Genomic DNA, 21,044 nt, shown 5'->3' on the forward strand with positions numbered 1-21,044 from the left:
CCAAAAACAAAATAATGAAATAAGATGATATTCGGCCAAGATACAAATATAAGAAGGAAAGGAATAAAAGGAACCAAAATAAGAGAAAAAAGAGAAGTATGAGGCGAAAATACCTTACCAATAATTAGCCACAGTAAACAGTTGAGGAAGAAGAAGAATAGAGCAGAAATTGGTTAATACATAACAACACTCAAAAAGAAGAAAACCAAAAAGGGTGTAAGATGATAGTGTATTCAACCAAGAGGAATAATGCTGAAGAGAGGAAGGGAAAGAAAGGAAATATTCAGCCAAGAACCAAAAGGAATATTGAGAGGAGAAGAAAGGTAATAGAGAAGTAAAGGGGCACACTAAACTGCCTAAATGATCACACTTGGTTTCGGCTACACTTGCAAAAGGAGAAAAGAAAGGTGCCAATACGGCACTAAATGCCCCAACACTGGAATTGCACAAAGAGAACAACTCCCAAAACTCTCCAATTGTTGAAAATGCACGCAAAGGGACCCCTTAGCTGAATTTGCATACACTAGCTTCCCTATTCGGCTACAGCACTCTCTATGTTTGAAATTCCTTGATTTTCTCCCCCCAATTCTCTTCCATGTGCATAACAACCATTATCATATCCCTTGATTTTCTCCCCTTGACCAATTCCACAATCACCTCAGGAGAGTTTTAATCCAACTCTACCTCTCTCACCTCATGGGAATAAAATAAATGCACCTTGCAAATCATGGGATTCGAACTCAAGGTCCCTTTCTACCATAATGACGCCACAACCACTAGACCACATGCTTTCTTGTGATAAATTTTAACCACTAATATTTATAAGGCCTACAAGCTAAAGCCAAGGTTCACTTAAGGTAAAAACTAAAATTTTGCTAAGGCCTAGATTTGAACCCAGGACTTCTTAAACATCCCCAAACACACCCAATTCACTTAACCACCACACCAAACATGTAATTTGTGTCACTTTCTTGCTCAAATAAAATATTTATAAGCTACTTACTAACAGTTCCCACGCTAAAGGCCCAATACTTCTAGGCCCAAAATTTGGGGTTTTACAGCTCTACGCCCTTAAAGAAATTTCGTCCTCAAAATTTCCAACTATCCAATAGTCGCATAAACTAGGTTACACCACTACGCTTCTATTGCGCACTCTAATTCTATTTTCAAAATAGATAAATAGTACATTATGGATAAAGTACATACCAGTACTCGCATCCAGAGCATCTTCGTCCTCTCTACGGCGTGCTGCATAGACCAAAGCTGGCTGCCTCGCCTCAGTATGATCAGCACCTCTTCTTGGTGCTCCCGACCCAAACCGTTTCCACCTCTGGCCTGACCACGGCCTTTAGGCGGCTGCTGTCCACCCCTCGGTGGTTGTACATTACCTCTACCAAAGACTTGCCTCTAATCCGGTCTTCTAGGACACTCTCTTAGACGATGCTCCATGGAACCACAACTCAGACAGGCTCTTTTTCTCCTCCAGTACTCTCTTACATGACCTTTTCCACAAATAGCACAAGGTGGTAACCCAGTAGTTGCAACAGGGGGCCCCACGCCCATTCACTCTGGCCCTTCTCTTAGGCCTCTGATCACTATTGGAGTGCTCAAAATCCCTTTTATTTCTGCCCCTTTCTCTTTGTTGGTTTAGGCGCTCAGTGCACTTTAAATCTTCAGCGATTTTTGCTTTCTCTACCAATGCTTCGAAATCCTGCTCCCTCTGTGGAGCAATCAGTACCTGAAGACTGTCTCTGAGGCCGTCTTCAAATCGAACACAACTTTCATAATCTGTTGCCACTATTCCTTTAGCATACCGACTAAGTAGTAAGAACTCTGCCTCGTACTCCGCCACAGATCGATCTCCTTGAGTCAAGTTCAAGAATTTCTTCCTCCAGGCATCCACGTAGCTTGCGCCATGTATTTCTCTTGAAATGCCAATTTGAAGAACTCCCAAGTTATCCAGTCAACCTGAGTGCCCTCTTTCACTGTAAGCCACCACAGGTAAGCTTCTTTTCACAGTAGCGACACTGCTCCTTTTTATTTTTGCTCGAAAGTGCAATCCAGGTCGTCTGTTATCCTTTCGATGGCCTCCAACCAATATTCAGCCATATTCGATGCTACTCTAGCGATACCATTGAAGATCTCAGCTCTATTTGACCTCTCTCAGAAATCGACCCTCGGCTCCCATTACCAGTGCTAGGCTTAACGACCCTTTCTAGAATCCTTAACATTGCTTGGGACAATGTGTCGTCCCCAGCTGCTCAATCAAATGACCCTATCTTGAGTACCGGTGAAGCCGATGCCTCTCTCGCCTCAATGTTGGGTATGTGACCTGAAGCCGAAGATCCAACCCTAGCACTTCCATGGCCTCTGCCGCGGCCTCTTGCACCCTTTCTAATGCTCATTATCACTTCGCGTATAATCTGGTTAAGAAATTTTATGCAATTTAGCTCATAGTTCTAGTAATTAAGCAGATGTTTTATGACAGTAATAGTTAAGAGTGGTTTTCGTAATCGCAGGCTTGCTACAGTTTTAGTTTCCAATAGTTTTTCAGTTTACTCTAGCTAAAGAGTCTCAATATAGTCTATCATCTAAAGTAAGCCCAGTAACTATCTATAGTATAATGGTTTAAAATAGATTTCAATATCACGAAAACTTCCTTGGTTCGAAGCTGGAGACTCGGTGAACCACACAATAAAAATCCTTCAAAATGCTTCGAAATCGTTTGTAAATAACTTTAAAATCCAAAATTAAGGCCTATTTCTTAGTCGAGTTTTGTAAATTAGCTCTGATACCACTAAATGTAACACCCCAAACCCAGCCTGGACGTTATGGCTGAACCTGGTGTGTCATATTAAAATGCTTTTTCGAAAAAACTGTCTTATTAATAAATATCGCTTGAAAGACAAAAGCCCCTTTGTTTAATTCTAAAGTTAACTTAATTATTTGTTAACCATTTTAAACCAGCCTTACTTTTAAAAACATGTTTGTTGCGGAAGCATTTCAACAATGTTGCAAAAACATGATGTTTTGAAAACAAATATCACTTCGGAAAATCACGCTCTACCATTAACAAAAATAAATCATAATAGTTAAAAAATCCCAAATTAAAAGCTATAAAATTATAGAAAAGGCCTTATTACATCAAAAACCCAAAGAGAAAGTAACTTAAGTAATGTAAAAGTAATACGAAAATTTAAAGTTAATCGTAGTGTGGCCACTTCCGAGTCTTCCCATACTTCAAACCGCCTACCGAGGATTACCTGAAAATTTTAAAAGAGGGGGTGAGTTTACGAGAACTTAGTGTCTACAACCCTCATCGATCATAAAGCATGCGTCACATCAAATTAGGCCTAAGCCCATTACAATAACGGTGGCACTTGGGCCTTAGTCCATAGTAGCCTCAGTTGGGCCTAAGCCCATGTCACAATATGCAATGTACAAATACCCAACCAACCTTGTACTCCATATCTCGTCGAACCCTACACTCTTGTGGGGATTTAATTGACCCACCCATCCCTACACTTCTGATGTAGCACCGATTGTGACAATAACCAATTTCGTAGCAGAGTTGCCAATCACATAATGGCTTTAAGCTGTCGGTGGATCCACAGTTGTCAAGCGACCATGCGACCCTAACAAATCATATACTTCCTCCAAATCAATGATCCCGTCACCCATGCAGCATAATATCACATGAATGCAAACATATCATAAATGACATACAATAACAATCATATAACATGTAGGGCATTTTAGTCATTTTTCCCTTCGAGGCAAAACGGTCATTTCGCCCTACAGGGGTATTACGATCATTATACCCTACAGGGGCATTATGGTTATTTTACCTATATTGAGGTTTCAGCTCAGATAACGACCTCTCCGAAGGTCTACAGTCTCTTTGAGTGACACAGAAAACCTAAATGATCATAACGGTGTAAATGGGCCCAAGGCCCATTACTCGGCCCAAGTGGGCCCACATGCTCGTGTGGCCTATTTAGCCCAAATTTAGTTACGACTATGTGACCCACATAGCCCAGTCCAATATTTATCACTTACCTTAAATTCAATCTGTCTGAGACCCATGAGCCCATTTGGCCTACATGACCCATTTTGGCCCATCGTGGCCCATAACGGCCCAAGTCTATGGAAACGCTCGTGGTGGTCTTTACAGTCTATCGCCCATGATTTGTGGGCTCAGTTTACCCCATGTGTGATCACACGCTCGTGAGGCCTCAATTGCTGAAGTTTCGGCTTTTCGACTTTTGCCAATCCACAGTAAAGTGGGGTGTGAATACATATCTGATACGATTGGAATTAATCCCCATTCCTAACACTCCTATGCCCCAATAGCCTCAACAGCCACACCCCTGATCCTCAAGGAATGGTCAATCGCCTTCGATCCCCAATTATAAAAAAAAAGATGCCACCATCTTACATTAGACTCGCATTAGAAGTATAATATCATCCCCAACCGAATCTCATTTACTACACAATCGAGTAGAGTATGGATTAATGAAGTGGCGCACACTGAAGCACGAAAAGAATTGATCTAAAAGGTAGATAGAGGGGTTAGTCAGCAAGAAGAGAAAAGTTAGCAGATGGTTCAACAAAGTAAGCAAACCAAAAGCCGAAAGGGGAAACAGTGACATTGAGGGCTTACCTTACAGTATTCGGCCAACACAAAACACTAGAGTGAGAAAAGAGAACCGTGCACCTTACTCAACTGATCACCATACTCACCAACCGAAAACAAAACAATGAAATAAGATGATATTCGGCCAACATACAATTATAAGAAGGGAAGGAATACAGAGAACCGAAATAAGAGAAAAGAGAGAAGTATGAGGCAAAAATACCTTACCAATAATCAGCCACAGTAAACAGTTGAGGGAGAAGAAGAATAGAGTAGAAATTAGTTAATACAGAACAACACTCAAAAAGAAGCAAAACGAAAAAGGGTGTAAGATGATAGTGTATTCGGCCAAGAGGAATATTCGGCCAACAACCAAAAGGAATATTGAGAGGAGAAGAAAGGTAACAGAGAAGTAAAAGGTCACACAAAACTGCCCAAATGGTCACACTTGGATTTGACTACACTTGCAAAAGGAGAAAAAAAAAGGTACCAATACGGCACTAAATGCCCCAACACTGAAATTGGACAAAGAGAACAACTCCCAAAACTCTCCAATTGCCGAAAATGCACACAAAGAGACCTCATAGCCGAATTTGCATACACTAGCTTCCCTATTCAGCTACAACACTCTCCAAGTTTGAAATTCCTTCATTTTCTCCCCTTAATTCTCTTCCATGTGCATAGCAACAATTATCATATCCCTTGATTTTCTCCCCTTGACCAATTCCACAACCACCTCAGGAGAGTTTTAATCCTACTCTACCTCTCTCACCTCATGGGAATAAAATAAATGTACCTTGTAAATCATGGGATTCAAACTCAAGATCCCTTTCCACTATAATGATGCCACAACCACTAAACCACATGCTTCCTTGTGATAAATTTTAACCGCTAATATGTATAAGGCCTACAAGTTAAAGCCAAGGTTCACTTAAGGAAAAAACTAAAATTTTGCTAAAGCCTAGATTTGAACCCAGGACTTCCTAGACATCCCCAAACACACCCAATTCAATTAACCACCACACCAAACATGCAATTTGTGTCACTTTCTTGCTCAACTAAAATATTTATAAGCCATGTAGTAACAGTTCTCACGCTTAAGGCCCAATACTTCTAGACCAAAAATTTGGGGCGTTACACCCTTGGTTACTCCAAGAAAAATTCGGGTGGTTTCGCCATGATAGGTTATAGAAATTGGATTGCAGTCCTTGCCTTCCTCGATTTTGGTTCTCGTTACCTATGTAATATACGGATTTTGGGTTCGATGAACATTCTTTGAACAATTGTCCTTCCCCATAATAGACAGGCTATATTTTCAAATTGATTTGGTGGTTGTGCTACAAAACTATTAGGCCCATTAGTAGTAAGATTTTTTAATAATGAGGATATTGATGATACCTGAGATGCGAGTGAAGTAAGAGCATCTACTTCATGTATTCTAGAAACTCGTCTGAATGACGCTGCTCGATTGCTTGGCCATTGATAATTGTTGCTGGAAATTCTCTCAATGATTTCATAAGCCTCATTATAAGACTTAGAAAGGAGAGCACCGTTAGCAGAAGCATCCAGTACCGTCCTTGTGTAAGCATTGAGACCATTATAAAATGTCTCACGTTGGATGCAATATGGGATTCCGTGATGAGGGCACTTCCGTAATAATTCTTTGTACCTTTCTCATGCCTCATACAAGGACTCATCATCCATTTGTTGGAAAGTAGTGATCTCGTTCCTCAACTTAGCATTCTTGCTAGGCGGGAAATACTTCATAAGGAATCTTTCTGCTAACTCTTGCCATATGGAAATTAAATTTGGTGGCAATAAGTTCAACCAGGCTCGAGTTCTATCCCTTAGTGAATATGGGAACAACTTCAATTATAATGCATCTTCGGGTACTTTGACTATCTTGAAAGAATTGCTCACCTCCATGAACAATCTTATGTGTAGGTGAGGATGTTCAGTAGGCATTCCACTGAATTGGCCTACTTTCTGAAGCATCTGGAACATGACTGGCTTCAGCTCGAACTATTGTGCCTCAATTCCGGGTCTCCTAATACCTAGATTAAGATCATGAAATACTAGCACGACATACTGTATTAAAGCTCTATCCCTATTATCTGTAATAAAGATAGGATTTTGAGCAAGGTTTGCTGGGTTTCCTTGATTCGAATTTTCGAAGTTCATTTCTTCGGTCTTTCTCGGACATGTTTGTCTTCTTCACTGTCGAAAAGTTCGTTCAATCTTAGGGTTTATAGGGAGTAAATCAATAATTCAGTCAATACTCATAAACACCTAAAATAATCACAGAAAAATTAATTAAGTTACAATTTAAACAAAAAATTAAATCAAAATGCAAAACTAACAAATTCACAAATAATGACTTTTTAGAACAGTCCCCAGCAACGGCGCCAAAAACCTGGAACAATGGAAATGTGCAAGTGTACACAATCGCAACAAGTAATAAAGTGACAAGTAAATGTCGAGTTATCGTACCCATAGGGACTGTGAAAAGAATTATTTATGAATGATGTTTGAAACACTTTGGTGAAGAAAAATATTTTGTTTGAAGAGGGTGATTAAAAACTAAGATTTTAAACTAAGTAAGTAAATAAATAAATCTCAAATGCATGATTTCAAAATACGATTTTAATCAAGATAACATATCTGTGTTAGATTAATTACATTTCATAACTTAGAATTATTAAACTCATGTAATATTGTTACGAATAAATTCATGGAAACTTGGTAATTTGGTAACTTATGAAGATACTCACCTACCAAAATCCATTCATCTCTTGGACATATCCCTATGTCAATTCAATCGATTAAACAAATCTTAATAGGCAAATATGTTATTGCACATATATACTTACTAAATCGAAATAATCTCTTAAACATATCCCTATGTCAATTCAAACAATTAACTCGATTTAATAAGCACATAAAAGACTATGTGAGGTAACAAAGTATCCTTACCTTGAAACAGTTTAATCACAATAATCTTGCAAGTTATGCAAGGCAAATGTATCATCAGATACTATTGCTAATTTAACCTTCAGCTACCTTAGATGATTAAACATGCACTGATTAAGTACTGTGTCTATTTATTAGAATTTCAATCTGTTTAAATAATCAATTCATTAGTTACCTAACAATTGTAATGCAAGAATAACATAGTCATGATTTTACTTAATCAAGCAATTTACCGAGGCCTATAACAACATAAACACAATTTTAACAATTTAAGCAGGCAAAATGCAGTCAACCTAACATGAATTTAATTCAAGCTAAATTGACTAGATTAGCCATTCCAACAACTTAAATATTCATAGATATGTTCATCATAACAACAAAAAAAAAACTTAAAGAGATAGGGAACAAGAATCAAATCCTGTGTTTCTCCGTGGCTTCACTAGCTTGTTCCGTTCTTCAGTCTCTGTTGTCCTCATTAATCAAAGCTGCTATGAACACTTCAATGTTGCTTCAAAATGGCTAATGAACACCCCTTTTTCGAGGGGAGAAATTGGCAAGTGAGCATGTAACACCCCGTACCCGAGACCGTTGCCGGAGTCGAACACGAGGTGCTAACAGACTTAATTCATTTACTTTCACAGTCCAGTTAAAAATTTCCAGACAAGCTGGCTAACTGCGTCACTGTCGCCTTAAAAATCATATCTTGAGTTCCAAAACTCGAAAACCAGTTTCGTAAATTTTTCCTGAAACTAGACTCATATATCCATCTACAGATTTGTTTCTAGAATTTTTGGTCAAGCCAATTAGTACAGTTTATTAGTTAAAGTCTCTCCTGTTTTAGGGTTCGACTGCTCTGACCTTCATGCATTACGACTTATATATCTCCCTGTAAAGGGCTTCAATACTTATGCAGTTTGTTTCTAATGAAACTAGACTCAAAAAGGAATCTGTACATATATTTCATGACTTCTAATTATCTCTGGTTAATTTATAAGGAATTTCCAAAGTCAGATCAGGGGATCCAGAAATCGTTCTGGCCCTGATCCACGAAAACTTTAACATCTCATACTATACTATTCATATGATCGTTTCGTTACTTCCATATGAATGTAGATTCATCAAGGTTCTATTACATAATTTATTCACTATTTAAATCCATTCCTACTATTTTTAGTGATTTTTTCTAATTTACAACACTGCTGCTGTCAGCATCTGCCTTTAAGGTAGACTTTACCTATTTAATAGTTTCCATGATTCAACTAGCCCTTTAGCATATATAGCACAAAATATGGTCATGATTAACCATTCCCATGGCCCATCATTACCAAGTATATCCACACCTCTCAATAACCGTATACATACAAAATGATTATACCACTATGCTCAAAATACATAAGCCATTTTCGTATGGCTATCCAAATATATACAACACCAAAGTACTTGACTAATAACAAAAAGGGTAGTCCTATACATGCCATTTTCAGAGTTTAACCAAAAGTGTACCAAAAGGGCTTTGATAGTGTGGGCGATTTCGACTTCGACAATCCCGAGTCCCGTAGCTGACGAGCCAAAATCTATAAGACAGAGAATCAAAGAAACGGAGTAAGCATTTAATGCTTAGTAAGTTTTGAGCAAAACAAAGTGTTCTCATTCACTATCATTGGTCATTCATTTCAACTATTCGATGAGGTTAACCTAGAGCTTCATCTCGAACTATAATATCAATAAACGCATCACTTGGCTGTCTCATATATACTTTCGTATAATAATGACCTAGATGGTCAAATATTCCCAAAGCACATTCTTCATCAATTTTCAACTTTCAATAATCCTTTCCACTTGTTCATAATCACATCCATATTTTAAGTATTTCAACAAGACAAGTACTAAATTACCGTAGGTACATAAAGAACCAGACATATTCCTTATCACATATCGTAAACTTACAAGACATAATCCTTACCTTGTCTTTGGCACATCTAGTGAACCCAACCCATACTCAAATCATAAGGCTTTTGGGCAGAATATGCATTAATACATAAGAATATTTCATCACATACTCCATTATACAAGCATACCATTACCAATTAGGTCATTCTCATATTTGGAGTTATAATATTAATCACAGTTACCTACCTCTTTGATATTGATAATTCACCTCGAAATCATTCCGCCGATGAGTAAGTAATACGTACCTAAACATCTTAAATACATAATACTTATTTGATGGTAACTTATTGCAGATACTCAATATCAAAGTCTTACTTGAATCCTAGCATTTGGCCGTCGGGTCTTTAAAGCTCGGATATAGTACGAGCACGAAGTCTACGAACATTAATCAGGATAATATTCTCGCATAAAGCCTGCGGGGTTTTAACCCGGATAAAATCTCCACACGTGGTCATCGGGTCTTACCCGGACAGAATCTCCACACGTAGTCATCGGGTCTTACCCGGAATATATTTCCAAGTTTCATGTACATTTAGTCACATGTTACAACATTCACATCGACTGTCATATTTGTAATTCACTTGCCTCATCAATTATCTAATAATACACACCTTTCACATTTGATGATTCGGCCACAATATACACATCTCCTACGTATTGCACAATAGCCATTCGGCTTTACCAAATATACATCCCTCATACATATTTCATATTAGCCATTTGGCTTTACCACATATACATATCTCATACATGTCTCATATTAGCCATTCGGCTTTACCACACATATATATATTTACCTTGTACATCAATTTCAACAATGGCTTATAAGCAACTCAAACAGTTTCATTAATGTTTACAACAAAATCACATATTCACTACAATCTGTTTTTCCTGAGCAATAGTCACTAAATTATTTATAACTGGAGCTACAAAACTCCAAATCAATTGCCGTTAATTTTCCCTGAATATAGACTCATATATCTTCCATACCTCAATTTTTCAGAATTTTATGTTTGGCCAATCAACACCAGATTTTTCTTAAAGTTTCCCCTGTTTCACTGTTTGACTAATCTGACCACTCTTCACTACGAATCAAATTTCTCATTGTACAAAATTCAAAATGTGTTCTATTTGATTTCATTTGAAACTAGACTCATTAAGGAGTCTAAGAATATAAATTTTGTCTTATAACCATTTTTGTACAAATTATAATGATTTTCTAAAAATAGAACAGGGGATTTCGGAGTCATTCTGACACCGTCTCACACAACTTTAAATATCTCTTTATAGGAAATTTCTTTGCTCACAAGGCCTCTTTTATAAGAAACTAGACTAATTAAGCTTTGATTACATATTTTATTCAGCCTATAATTCTACGCCAATAATTTATGGTGATTTTCTAAAATCACGTTACTGCTGCTGTCCTAAGCAAATTATTACAATTTGCTCTTAAATTTCCAAGTCCAAACACTTATGAACTTACCATTTGAGTTTAAAACATATCATGGCCACACCATATCTTATTAAATCAACCCATTATGTTCTATTATGATTGAATTTACTCAACGTTTAATCACTTAAAACTTACCTCGAAAGTGGTCGACGACTAGATACCCACGGCTATTCGTTTACTTTCTCTTTTCCCTATCCGACTTTGATCCTCTTTAAGCTTAAGCTTAAGTAAAACAATAGATTTGCTTAAGTACTTAACTAATATTATTCACTTAACAATCACATTTGGCAATCACATATTATTTAATCTATATCTAAAACAATAGATTTAAATATGTATCATATTTATGGTCAAACATAGCAAGAAAACTAAATAGGCTTTACTAGCCCTACTTAGTTCTATTATAACATAACTTCACTTACTTATATGCACATTAACTAAGCACTTAACAATTTTAGTTAGCCATTAAACTCATTCGCACAAGCCTACTTCATTTCAATTTTGTCACTCTTGAACTTATCCATAATATCCTAAGTTCATTTAGTAGCTAGGCAACAATTATACAAAACAACAAGCATTTAACAACAATGTACTTAACCAATTCCTTAGGCATACCTTCGGCAATATATATATATGTTAATGACGAAAACACTTAGGCCAATTCTAAAACATCCACGAATCATACTTCCAAAATGAGCTACTTCCATGGCCAATTATATTTCATCATTAACATACCTCATTTTTGAATCATATAATCAACATCACAACACATCTCCAAAACACAAATCATACCTATCATATTTACTCATATGGCCGAATATACATACCCCCATATAATATCATTTTCATTTCATTTAACACTTAATTTCCACCACATAAACACTTGGCCGAATAATCCTAAACTAGCAAAACTCCACATTTGTTCATACCATCTTTTAAATTCATATATATCTATTTAGGTAGCTCATATTTTCCCTTTTCTAATATTTCTATCCAAAACATCAAAACACTATCCTTTTTGCATTTACCCCATAATACCGTATGCACAATTTGTCACCAAAACTAAAGAAAAATCAACATATGGGTTGCAATAAGAGCTTGACTACTAGCTAGATTCTCATAAAATCAATAGAAATAACATGAACTCCTACCTTATTTAACCTCCAAGATAGCCGAATGCCCTAGACAAGTTCCTTCCTCTTTCCTTTTGTTTCGGTGTGCAAGAAGGTAAGGAAGATGAACACACTCTTACCTTTATTTCCTTAAAGGTGACCAAATGCCTTAACTTCAATTTCTTCTCTTTAGGTACGGCAATGGGCAAAAGAAGGATGAACATACCTTGTTTCTATCACTCTTCCATTCTTTTAATTATTCTTTCTTCCATACTATAAAGCCATTAACTATTATCATGCTAAAATAAAATGCATATAATATCTATCAACCATCATTATGGCCGGCCACTAAATTAAAAGTGGTCCATTTGACATGCAAGTCCCTCATGTCAATAACTCATGCATTATTTGGCCACTTTAAATTTCACCTATCACATTTTCAAGTCCTATCACATGGGTCCTTTCTTATAAATTAGCACCTAATTGATAAAATCAAGGCACGAAATATTCACACATACAAATTCCACATACAATAAGCACAGAATATAACATCTAATTATTTTTGTGACTCGGTTTTGTGGTCCCGAAACCACTTTCCGACTAGGGTCACATTAGGGGTGTCACAGAGCAAGAGAATTTAGAACGGAAAAGAAGAGAAAAAGTGAAGACTAGAGAGGAAAGATGTGAATGAATTGAGCTGTGTTGAATGATCAAACAAAGGGGGTTTTATAGCTGAATATGGCTGCTAAAATTAGCTAAAAATAGCAGCCAAAGAGCCATCCCTTGGCTGGCCACACATGTGGCAAGGTTGATGGTTTCAACTTTGCTAAATTTGGCTTGTGGCATATCTACAAAGCCCCCAATTGTGGAGGGGTTTGAATGCAACTTGAACAAGTCTTTGAGGGCCTCTTTGCAAGCTTAAATAATCAGCTAATAAGCTGATTTGGGTCAGCTCTTGGGATGATTTTGGGCTGTCTATTTCTTGGGCGGTTCGATTCACTCGGTTTAGTTCAATTGGACCACTTTTTCATAATTAATTAATAATAATTTATGAAACCAAATTAAATTGGATATAAATTAAAATTAATTATATTATAAATTAATACACATAATTTTGGACCGTCTTAGGCTAAAATTTAGTTCCCCTTGATACTTCAAATTGCTTCTCGATTTTGTGCTTTTAGTAGTGTCTGTCGAGCCATTTTTCGCCCTTTGTGCAAATCTGCCGAAAATAACAAAAATTCATCAAAAATAATTATAAAATTAACTAAAATTCAACATGTTCATATTTTAAGTGCACTTTAATTATCTTATAAAAATTAATTATTTTTTGATAAGAATTTTATCGAAACTATATGATTTTAAGTTAAAAAGGGTATGTAAAATTTATGTGTTTCCAATAGCATATGTCCTTACAGATTCTCGTGCCTCAGATCTAAATGTAGTATTCTTGGTAGTACCTAGACTACCACCAACATTGTCGGGATGACGGGCTGGTCTGCCTCTCGAGACAGGATTACTAGACTTTGGAGCTGGTTCTATCTCTTTTTCAACTCTTTCTAGATAGTCTCTAAGAAAATGGTCAAGTGAACCACTGTAACACCCCGAACCCGAGACCATCGCCGGTGTCGGACACGAGGGGTTAGCAAGCCAAGTTCACTTGTTTTGCCCATCCATTGGACATTTCCAGTCAGGCTGGAAAAACTGCGTCACTGTCGCCTTAAAAATCATATCTCGAGTTTCAAAACTCGGAAACTGGTTTCGTAAATTTTTCCTGAATTTAGACTCATATATCCATCCATGGATTTATTTCTAGAATTTTTTGGTCGGGCCAATTGGTACAGTTTATTAGTTAAAGTCACCCATGTTACAGGGATCGACTGCTCTGACCTTCGTGTGGTATAACTTGAATATCTCTCTGTACAGGGCTTTAATGCTGGTGCCGTTTGTTTCTAATGAAACTAGACTCAAAATGGAATCTGTACATATAAGGTATGTCTCCTAATTCTTTCTGGATAATTTATAGTAAATTTTTAAAGTTGCGACAGGGAACCCAGAAACCGTTCTGGCCCTGTCTCACAATAGCTTTAATATCTCTTAACATGTAACTCCTATGACCATTTCGTTTCTTCCATATGAAAATAGACTCATCAATGTTCATTTACATAGCTGATTCACTATTTAATACCATTCCTACAAATTTTGGTGATTTTTCACATTCACGTTACTGTAGCTGGCAGCATCTGTTTTTAAGGTAGGTCTTACCTATTTTGTAGTCTCCATGAACCAACTAGTCTTGCCTTACATAGGTCCACATATGATCATTTTAACCATGCCAATGGCTGATCATGTGACCAACATTCCCATTTCCAATTCATAGTCACATCATGACACCATATATATATATACAAACCGCAAATAGTTTAAGTTGATACTTCACTATTACGAGCCATTTTCGCATGGCCGTACACATATACATCATAACATATTTAAACCAACAAGGGTAGTCCTATACATGCCATTTCAAGTTCAACCAAGAATTTATACCAAAATGGGGGCTTGATAGTGTGGATGACTTTGACTTCAACGATCCCGAATCCGATTGCTATCGGCGAAATCTAGAAAACCGAGAGCCAAAGCAGGAGTAAGCATTTTATGCTTAGTAAGTCTCAAGGAATATAATCAACTCTAATTACAGCAATACATTCACATAGTTAAATGCATCATTTCATTAATGCACATTCACATAATCATACTTACTTCACCATCCCAACTCTTATGTTCATACACAAATAACGGCTTCATTAAGGCCGATAACTCGTTCCATCATAGGAGCGGATATTCACACGCTCTTACTCCTAGCGCATAAGCACACACCGCACTTACCTTGTCATTGGGAAATTTCACAAGTGCATTAGCTGAAATTTTCCAGCAAGCTTATAATTTTCAAATCACATACCTTCGAGTTTAACCGGATGTCGCTACTCGATCAATCGCCGGGACATAGCCGGTTATGGTAACCCGCACCAAGGCCTACGGACTTAACCCGGATATCACGATTTGCACAAATGCCTTGGTCTTAGCCGGATAGAATGACTTCGCACGAATGCCTTGGTCTTAGCCGGATGTAGCCACTAGCACAATTGCCTTGGTCTTAACCCGTTATAATTTCCAGCATAATTGTCTTGGGCTTAGCCGGATATCATTCAATTTCTCATGCACACATACATCAATAATCATTGGACATACATATTTATTTTCGTTACTAAGGCTCAAACGCAATTATAATCACTAACATAATCGCCTTCGGGACTTAGCCCGGGTATCATTCGAATACTCATACACACATAAATCAATAATCAATACATCCATATTTCATTCCACATAATTCAAGTAAGGTCACTTCTTGAGGACTTACCTCGGATGTTGTCGAACGGCTTTTACGGCTATTCGATTACTTTTTCCTTCCCCTTGTCCAATTGTGGCCCTCTTAGCTCTTGAGCTTAATCTTGATGCAAACTTAGCCAAATCTCCTTCTAGATCTCTTCCAAACCAAGCATGAAGCAAAAATCCTCCTTCTTCCTTAGTTTTTGGCTCAAGAAAGGATGAACAAAATTTTTTCTTTCCTTCTCTACAACTCACGGCAATGGGGGATTACCACACTCACACACATTTTTTTTTCATTTTTTATCACCCATACACCTTTGTTTATTATTTCACCCTAATGCACCAACAAAACATGTTTCATCACATGTTTAGCCCATCCTCCTTGTCATGGCGGCCACCACCTATAAAGGGGAATTTGACATGCAAGTCCATTATTTTGCATGCATGCTTTAATTAGTCATCACACATTTCCTATCATACTTTCAAAGTTCATTACTAAGTCCTTTCTTGTGGAATTCACCCTTATAACACTAAATCAATCATCATAAAATGTCATACATGAGCACACACATATTATAGGCATCAAAATAAATTTTTAATTATTTTTATGCCTCGGTTTTGTGGTCCCGAGACCACCTTCCGACTAGGGTCAATTTTGGGCTGTCACAACCACATCCAAAACAAGCTCCACCTCTAGACCGACATTCCCCATAAAGAAATTTGTTACAATGTTTACATTTCGATTTTGGATTACCAACACTACCCACACTGGTTACAGATGGAGATGAAGACCACGGTTTAGAACGCTGAGAGCCCCGCTCTCTCCCAGAATATCCTGTAGAGGTAGTTACATGATTATAATACTCTTATAATTTCTTAGAAGCAAACGATTGTGACTTATTCGCAGTTATTTTTCTCGAAACTTGAGTTTCTCTTTCAGCCTATTTCTTTTCTTTTCTCAAATTCTTAACTATGTGTGCTCGATCGGCTAACACCGTAAATTCCCTTATTTCGAGTATCCCGATCAATAACTTGATATCTTCATTTAGGCCCTCTTCAAAGTGTTTACACATTTCAACCTCGGTTAAAACCCATTCTCTGGCATACTTGCTCAACCGAACAAGTTCTCATTCATATTCGAATACAGTCATGTTTTCTTGTTTGAGTTTTAAAAATTCTTTCTTTTTCTGGTCCATAAATCTCTGACTAACATATTTCTTCCTGAATTCAGCTTAGAAGAATTCCCATGTAACATTCTCTCTCGGTACCACTAAAGTTATTGTATTCCACCAATGATAAGTTGTATCCTTCAGTAGATATACTGCACATTTTAGAAATTCAGCAGATGTACAGGATAATTCATCAAAAACCCGGATAGTATTTTCTAGCCTAAATCAACCCTTTTCTGAATCATTATCTGTGGTAGCTCTAAATTCTTCTGCCTCATGCTTACAAATTTTATCTATCAGAGGCTTATGAATTCTAACAAGTTTAGCATCCTGTGGTACTTTAGGAATCAGTTGGGGAGCAGGTGGCAGAGGTCGTAGTATAGTAAGGTCTGTTCTCAGATACTTGGTAAACCATTCATTCATCATTTGAAAGAAGGCTTATTTTGCCTCCTCACTTTGGCCCTTAAACACGGGCCTTTCACTACCAGACGCAGATGCAACTCTTTGAACTGAAGTTGAAGCATTGCTCTCAGCTTCCTCGGATTCAGTTCTAACTCAGTTGGATAACATTACTATATGAAAAAACACATTTAAAATGATCAGGAGTCACCACACTATCACGATTCATATAATGGCATGTATAGCTAAACTCATGTTTATTATGTCAAATTCGAGAATCGACTAAACAGTAGCTCTGATACCACAAAATGTAACTGTGACACCCCTAATTTGACCCTAGTCAAAAAGTGGTTTTGGGACCACAAAATCGAGTCATAAAAATAATTAACCGTCATAGTTGATGCTTATTATATGTATATATGCATGTGTAAAAATTTCATGTTTGAATTTTGTTAATTGTAAGTGAATTTTATTAATTAGGACTTATGTGAGAAAATTTAGAAATGTGCTAGGCAAATGTAAAGTGGCCTTTTAATGCATGTTATAGAAGTGAGGGGTTTGCATGTCAAATTGCCCAAAAATTGAACTAGTGGCCAGCCATGCTATGGGACATAGCATATTTTAAGCATGGTGTGCTAATGTTCATGTTGGAAAGAATAAAATAATGAGTTAGTAATAAAATAAGGGGGATGAAGGGTGAAGGAAAGAAAAAAAAAAAGGGTATCACCTTGTTCTTCTTAGCCGTACAAGAAGAAGAAGAAAGAGGAGGGGGGCATTCGGCCTTTTGAATGAAGAGAAGGTTAGAAAATTTCGTTAATCTTTCTTTTGAAATCTTAGTTTGTTCAGGTTAATCATCATGTTTTTCTTACCTAGCCATACTAAAATTTTGAATTTAGAGTGTTGGATGGAACTTTCGGTTATAGTATGTGTGAGAAGAACTTGATTTTTTCTTACCTTTAAATTTTGATGGATAAAGAAACAAAAAGATTGTTGATGGAAGAAATTAATGTGTTAAGTGATTATATGAAACTTATTCATGTTTAGATGTGTTATATGCATTGAAAATGGTTGATGATTTTGGATGTGATTAGATTGAATCAGCCATCGTATATCCATAAGTATGATTTATGCTTGTTATGTTACTCATCGGTAAAATGATTCGGCTATGGTTCATGTAAAAATAAAATATACATGATTTGGTATTAAATGATATTAGGTTATATTCGAACATAGAAAGAGTTTATTTTGGTATGCTTATTACATGGTAGGTAAGATTTGTGTTTTGGATATATGTTTATATTTGATTAATGATTTGTTCTTGTGAAGTATAAATTTGTAACATGAATTGAGTTGGAAGTTATTATAATGTACTTGTGCATTCGGGTATATGATGAAAATATATGAGGTGGTTATAATCAACTTTGTGATTCGGCTCTTGCACATATATATATATATATATTTGCACATGATGTATTGGTATGACATATATATTATCTCAAGGTATATATTTATATATAATGGTGTTTCAGTTATGGAGTAAACGATGGATGCGTATTGAGTTATAATATGTAATGCATTAGTTAGTAAAATGTATGGCATTTATATGTGGTATTAAGTATATAATTGGCCTCAACATAGACTTGCATATTCGGCCACATGAGATGGATTGGTGTTGCATGTATTCGGTTAGAGGCAAGCATATTGATGCTTTTATCTTGGCTTAGATAATCGGCTAAAAGAGAGCGTGGGCTAATATGTTGAGTTTGATTCATGATTTCATACATATGTGACTCTAATGTCTAATGTATATATGGGTTAAGTACCTTGAGTTTCTCTTCTTGATGTTCAAGTGATTAAATCAATTTATTTGTTAAATTAAGCTTAAGAGCAAAGAGGATCAAAGTCGGATAGGGGAAAAGAGAAAGTAAGCGAATAGCCGTGGACATCTAATCGTCGACCACTTCGAGGTAAGTTTTAAGTGATTAAACGTTGAGTAAATTCAATCATAATAGGACATAATGAGTTGATTTAATAAGATATGATGTGGCCATGATATGTCTTAAACTCAAATGGTAAGTTCATAAGTGTTTGGACTTGGAAATTTAAGAGCAAATTGTAATAATTTGCTTTGGACAGCAGCAGTAACGTGATTTTAGAAAATCACTATAAATTTTTGGTGTGGAATTATAGGCTGAATAAAATATGTAATCAAATTTTAGTTAGTCTAGTTTCTTATAAAAGAGACCATGGAAGCAAAGAAATTTCCTAGAAAGATATATTTAAAGTTGTGTGGGACAGTGTCAGAATGACTCCGAAATCCCCTGTTCTGATTGTGGAAAATCATTATAAATTGTAAAAAAATGGTTATAAGATAAGATTTATATGATTAGACTCCTTAATGAGTCTAGTTTCAAATGAAATCAAATAGAACACATTATGAATTCTGTACAATGAAAAATTTGATTCGTAGTGAAGAGTGGTCAGATTAGTCAAACAGTGAAACAGGGGAAACTTTAATAAAAATCTGGTATTGATTGGCAAAACCTAAAATTCCGGAAATTTTATGGATGAAAGATATACGAGTCTATATTCAGGGAAAATTTACGGAAAGTGATTTCGAGTTTGGTAGCTCCAGTTATAAATAATTTAGTGACTATTGCTCAGGAAAACAGCTCGTAGTGAATATGTGATTTTGTTGTAAACATGGATAAAACTTGTTTTAGTTGCTCATAAGCTATTGATTAAACCCATACATGAATTCTAAATCGTGATATTGTAAAACGATATATGAGTGTTAGACGGATCTTTGATATTAAAATTTGTGAAATTTTAAGTTTATGAGTATTCGATTATGAAATGATAGTATGGCGTGAAATTGAATTATTCACTGGAAAATGATTGATGTAGATTCGGCCAAGACAAAGTGTATACATGATAGTATATGTGGTATGTGAAGTATATTTGGATAATTGTGATGTGAATACATGAAAATTTATATTTTGATTTAGGATTTTATGTGATGAATGTGAATGTGTATATATGAGATAAGGCCGAATGGCCAATGTGATGAATGTGAACATGCATATACGTGATAAGGCCGAATGGCCAATGTGATGAATGTGAGCATGCATATGTGTGATAAGGCCAAATGGCCAATGTGGTGAATATGAGATATGTATATGTGGTAAAGCCGAATGGCTAATGTGAGATATGTATGAGATATGCATATGTGGTAAAGCTGAATGGTCAATGTGAAATATATATATGAGATATGTATATGTGGTAAAGCCGAATGGCTAGTGTGAAATATGTAGGCGATGTGCGTATATTGTGGCCGAACGACCAATGTGAAAGGTGTGTATTATTAGATATTTATTTGATGAGGCAAATGAATTACAAATATGACAGTCGATGTGAATGTTGTAACATGTGATTAAATGTACATGAAACTTGGAAATATATTCCGGGTAAGACCCGATGACTACGTGTGGAGATTATGTCCAGGTAAGACCCGATGACTACGTGTGGAGATTTTGTCCGGGTAAGACCCGATGACTACGTGTGGAGATTTTGTCCGGGTAAGACCCGATAACTTCGTGTGGAGACTTCGTCTGAGCTAAAGGTCTCGCCGATAATCCGAGTAGAGGTTAAAGCTATAAGACTTCGTAATAAGACTTGCTTATAAATATATTCAATGCGAAAGGTTAAACAGGTATGTACTCCAAGTTTATATGTGAGCTTGATTTGAACTAAATCATAAGGTAGTTATGTGATGCATACGAGAGCAATCTATGAGACTATTCCTATGATTATGTGACATTGGATCAGTGTGAGAGGTTATGTGAAATCATACAATATATTTATGTCACATGAGCTCACTTTTATGTGAAAGTTTAACTGCCTATTGTATAGGATGAGTTGTGCATATTCGGTAAAAGGGATGGTATGCCTGAAGGGAGAGTGAAATA

At 36.4% G+C, this 21,044-nt stretch overlaps 1 non-coding gene across 1 annotated transcript; it reads left to right on the forward strand.

Moving 5' to 3' along the window:
* Window positions 1-6,266: 6,266 nt before the first annotated feature.
* Window positions 6,267-6,373, forward strand: LOC128293382 (small nucleolar RNA R71). The gene has a single exon (XR_008283566.1). It is a non-coding gene; the product is annotated as a small nucleolar RNA R71 (small nucleolar RNA).
* The last annotated feature ends 14,671 nt before the right edge of the window (window positions 6,374-21,044 follow it).

The sequence above is a fragment of the Gossypium arboreum genome, chromosome 5, assembly GCF_025698485.1.
Source record: "Gossypium arboreum isolate Shixiya-1 chromosome 5, ASM2569848v2, whole genome shotgun sequence".
Classification (NCBI taxonomy): Eukaryota; Viridiplantae; Streptophyta; class Magnoliopsida; order Malvales; family Malvaceae; genus Gossypium; species Gossypium arboreum.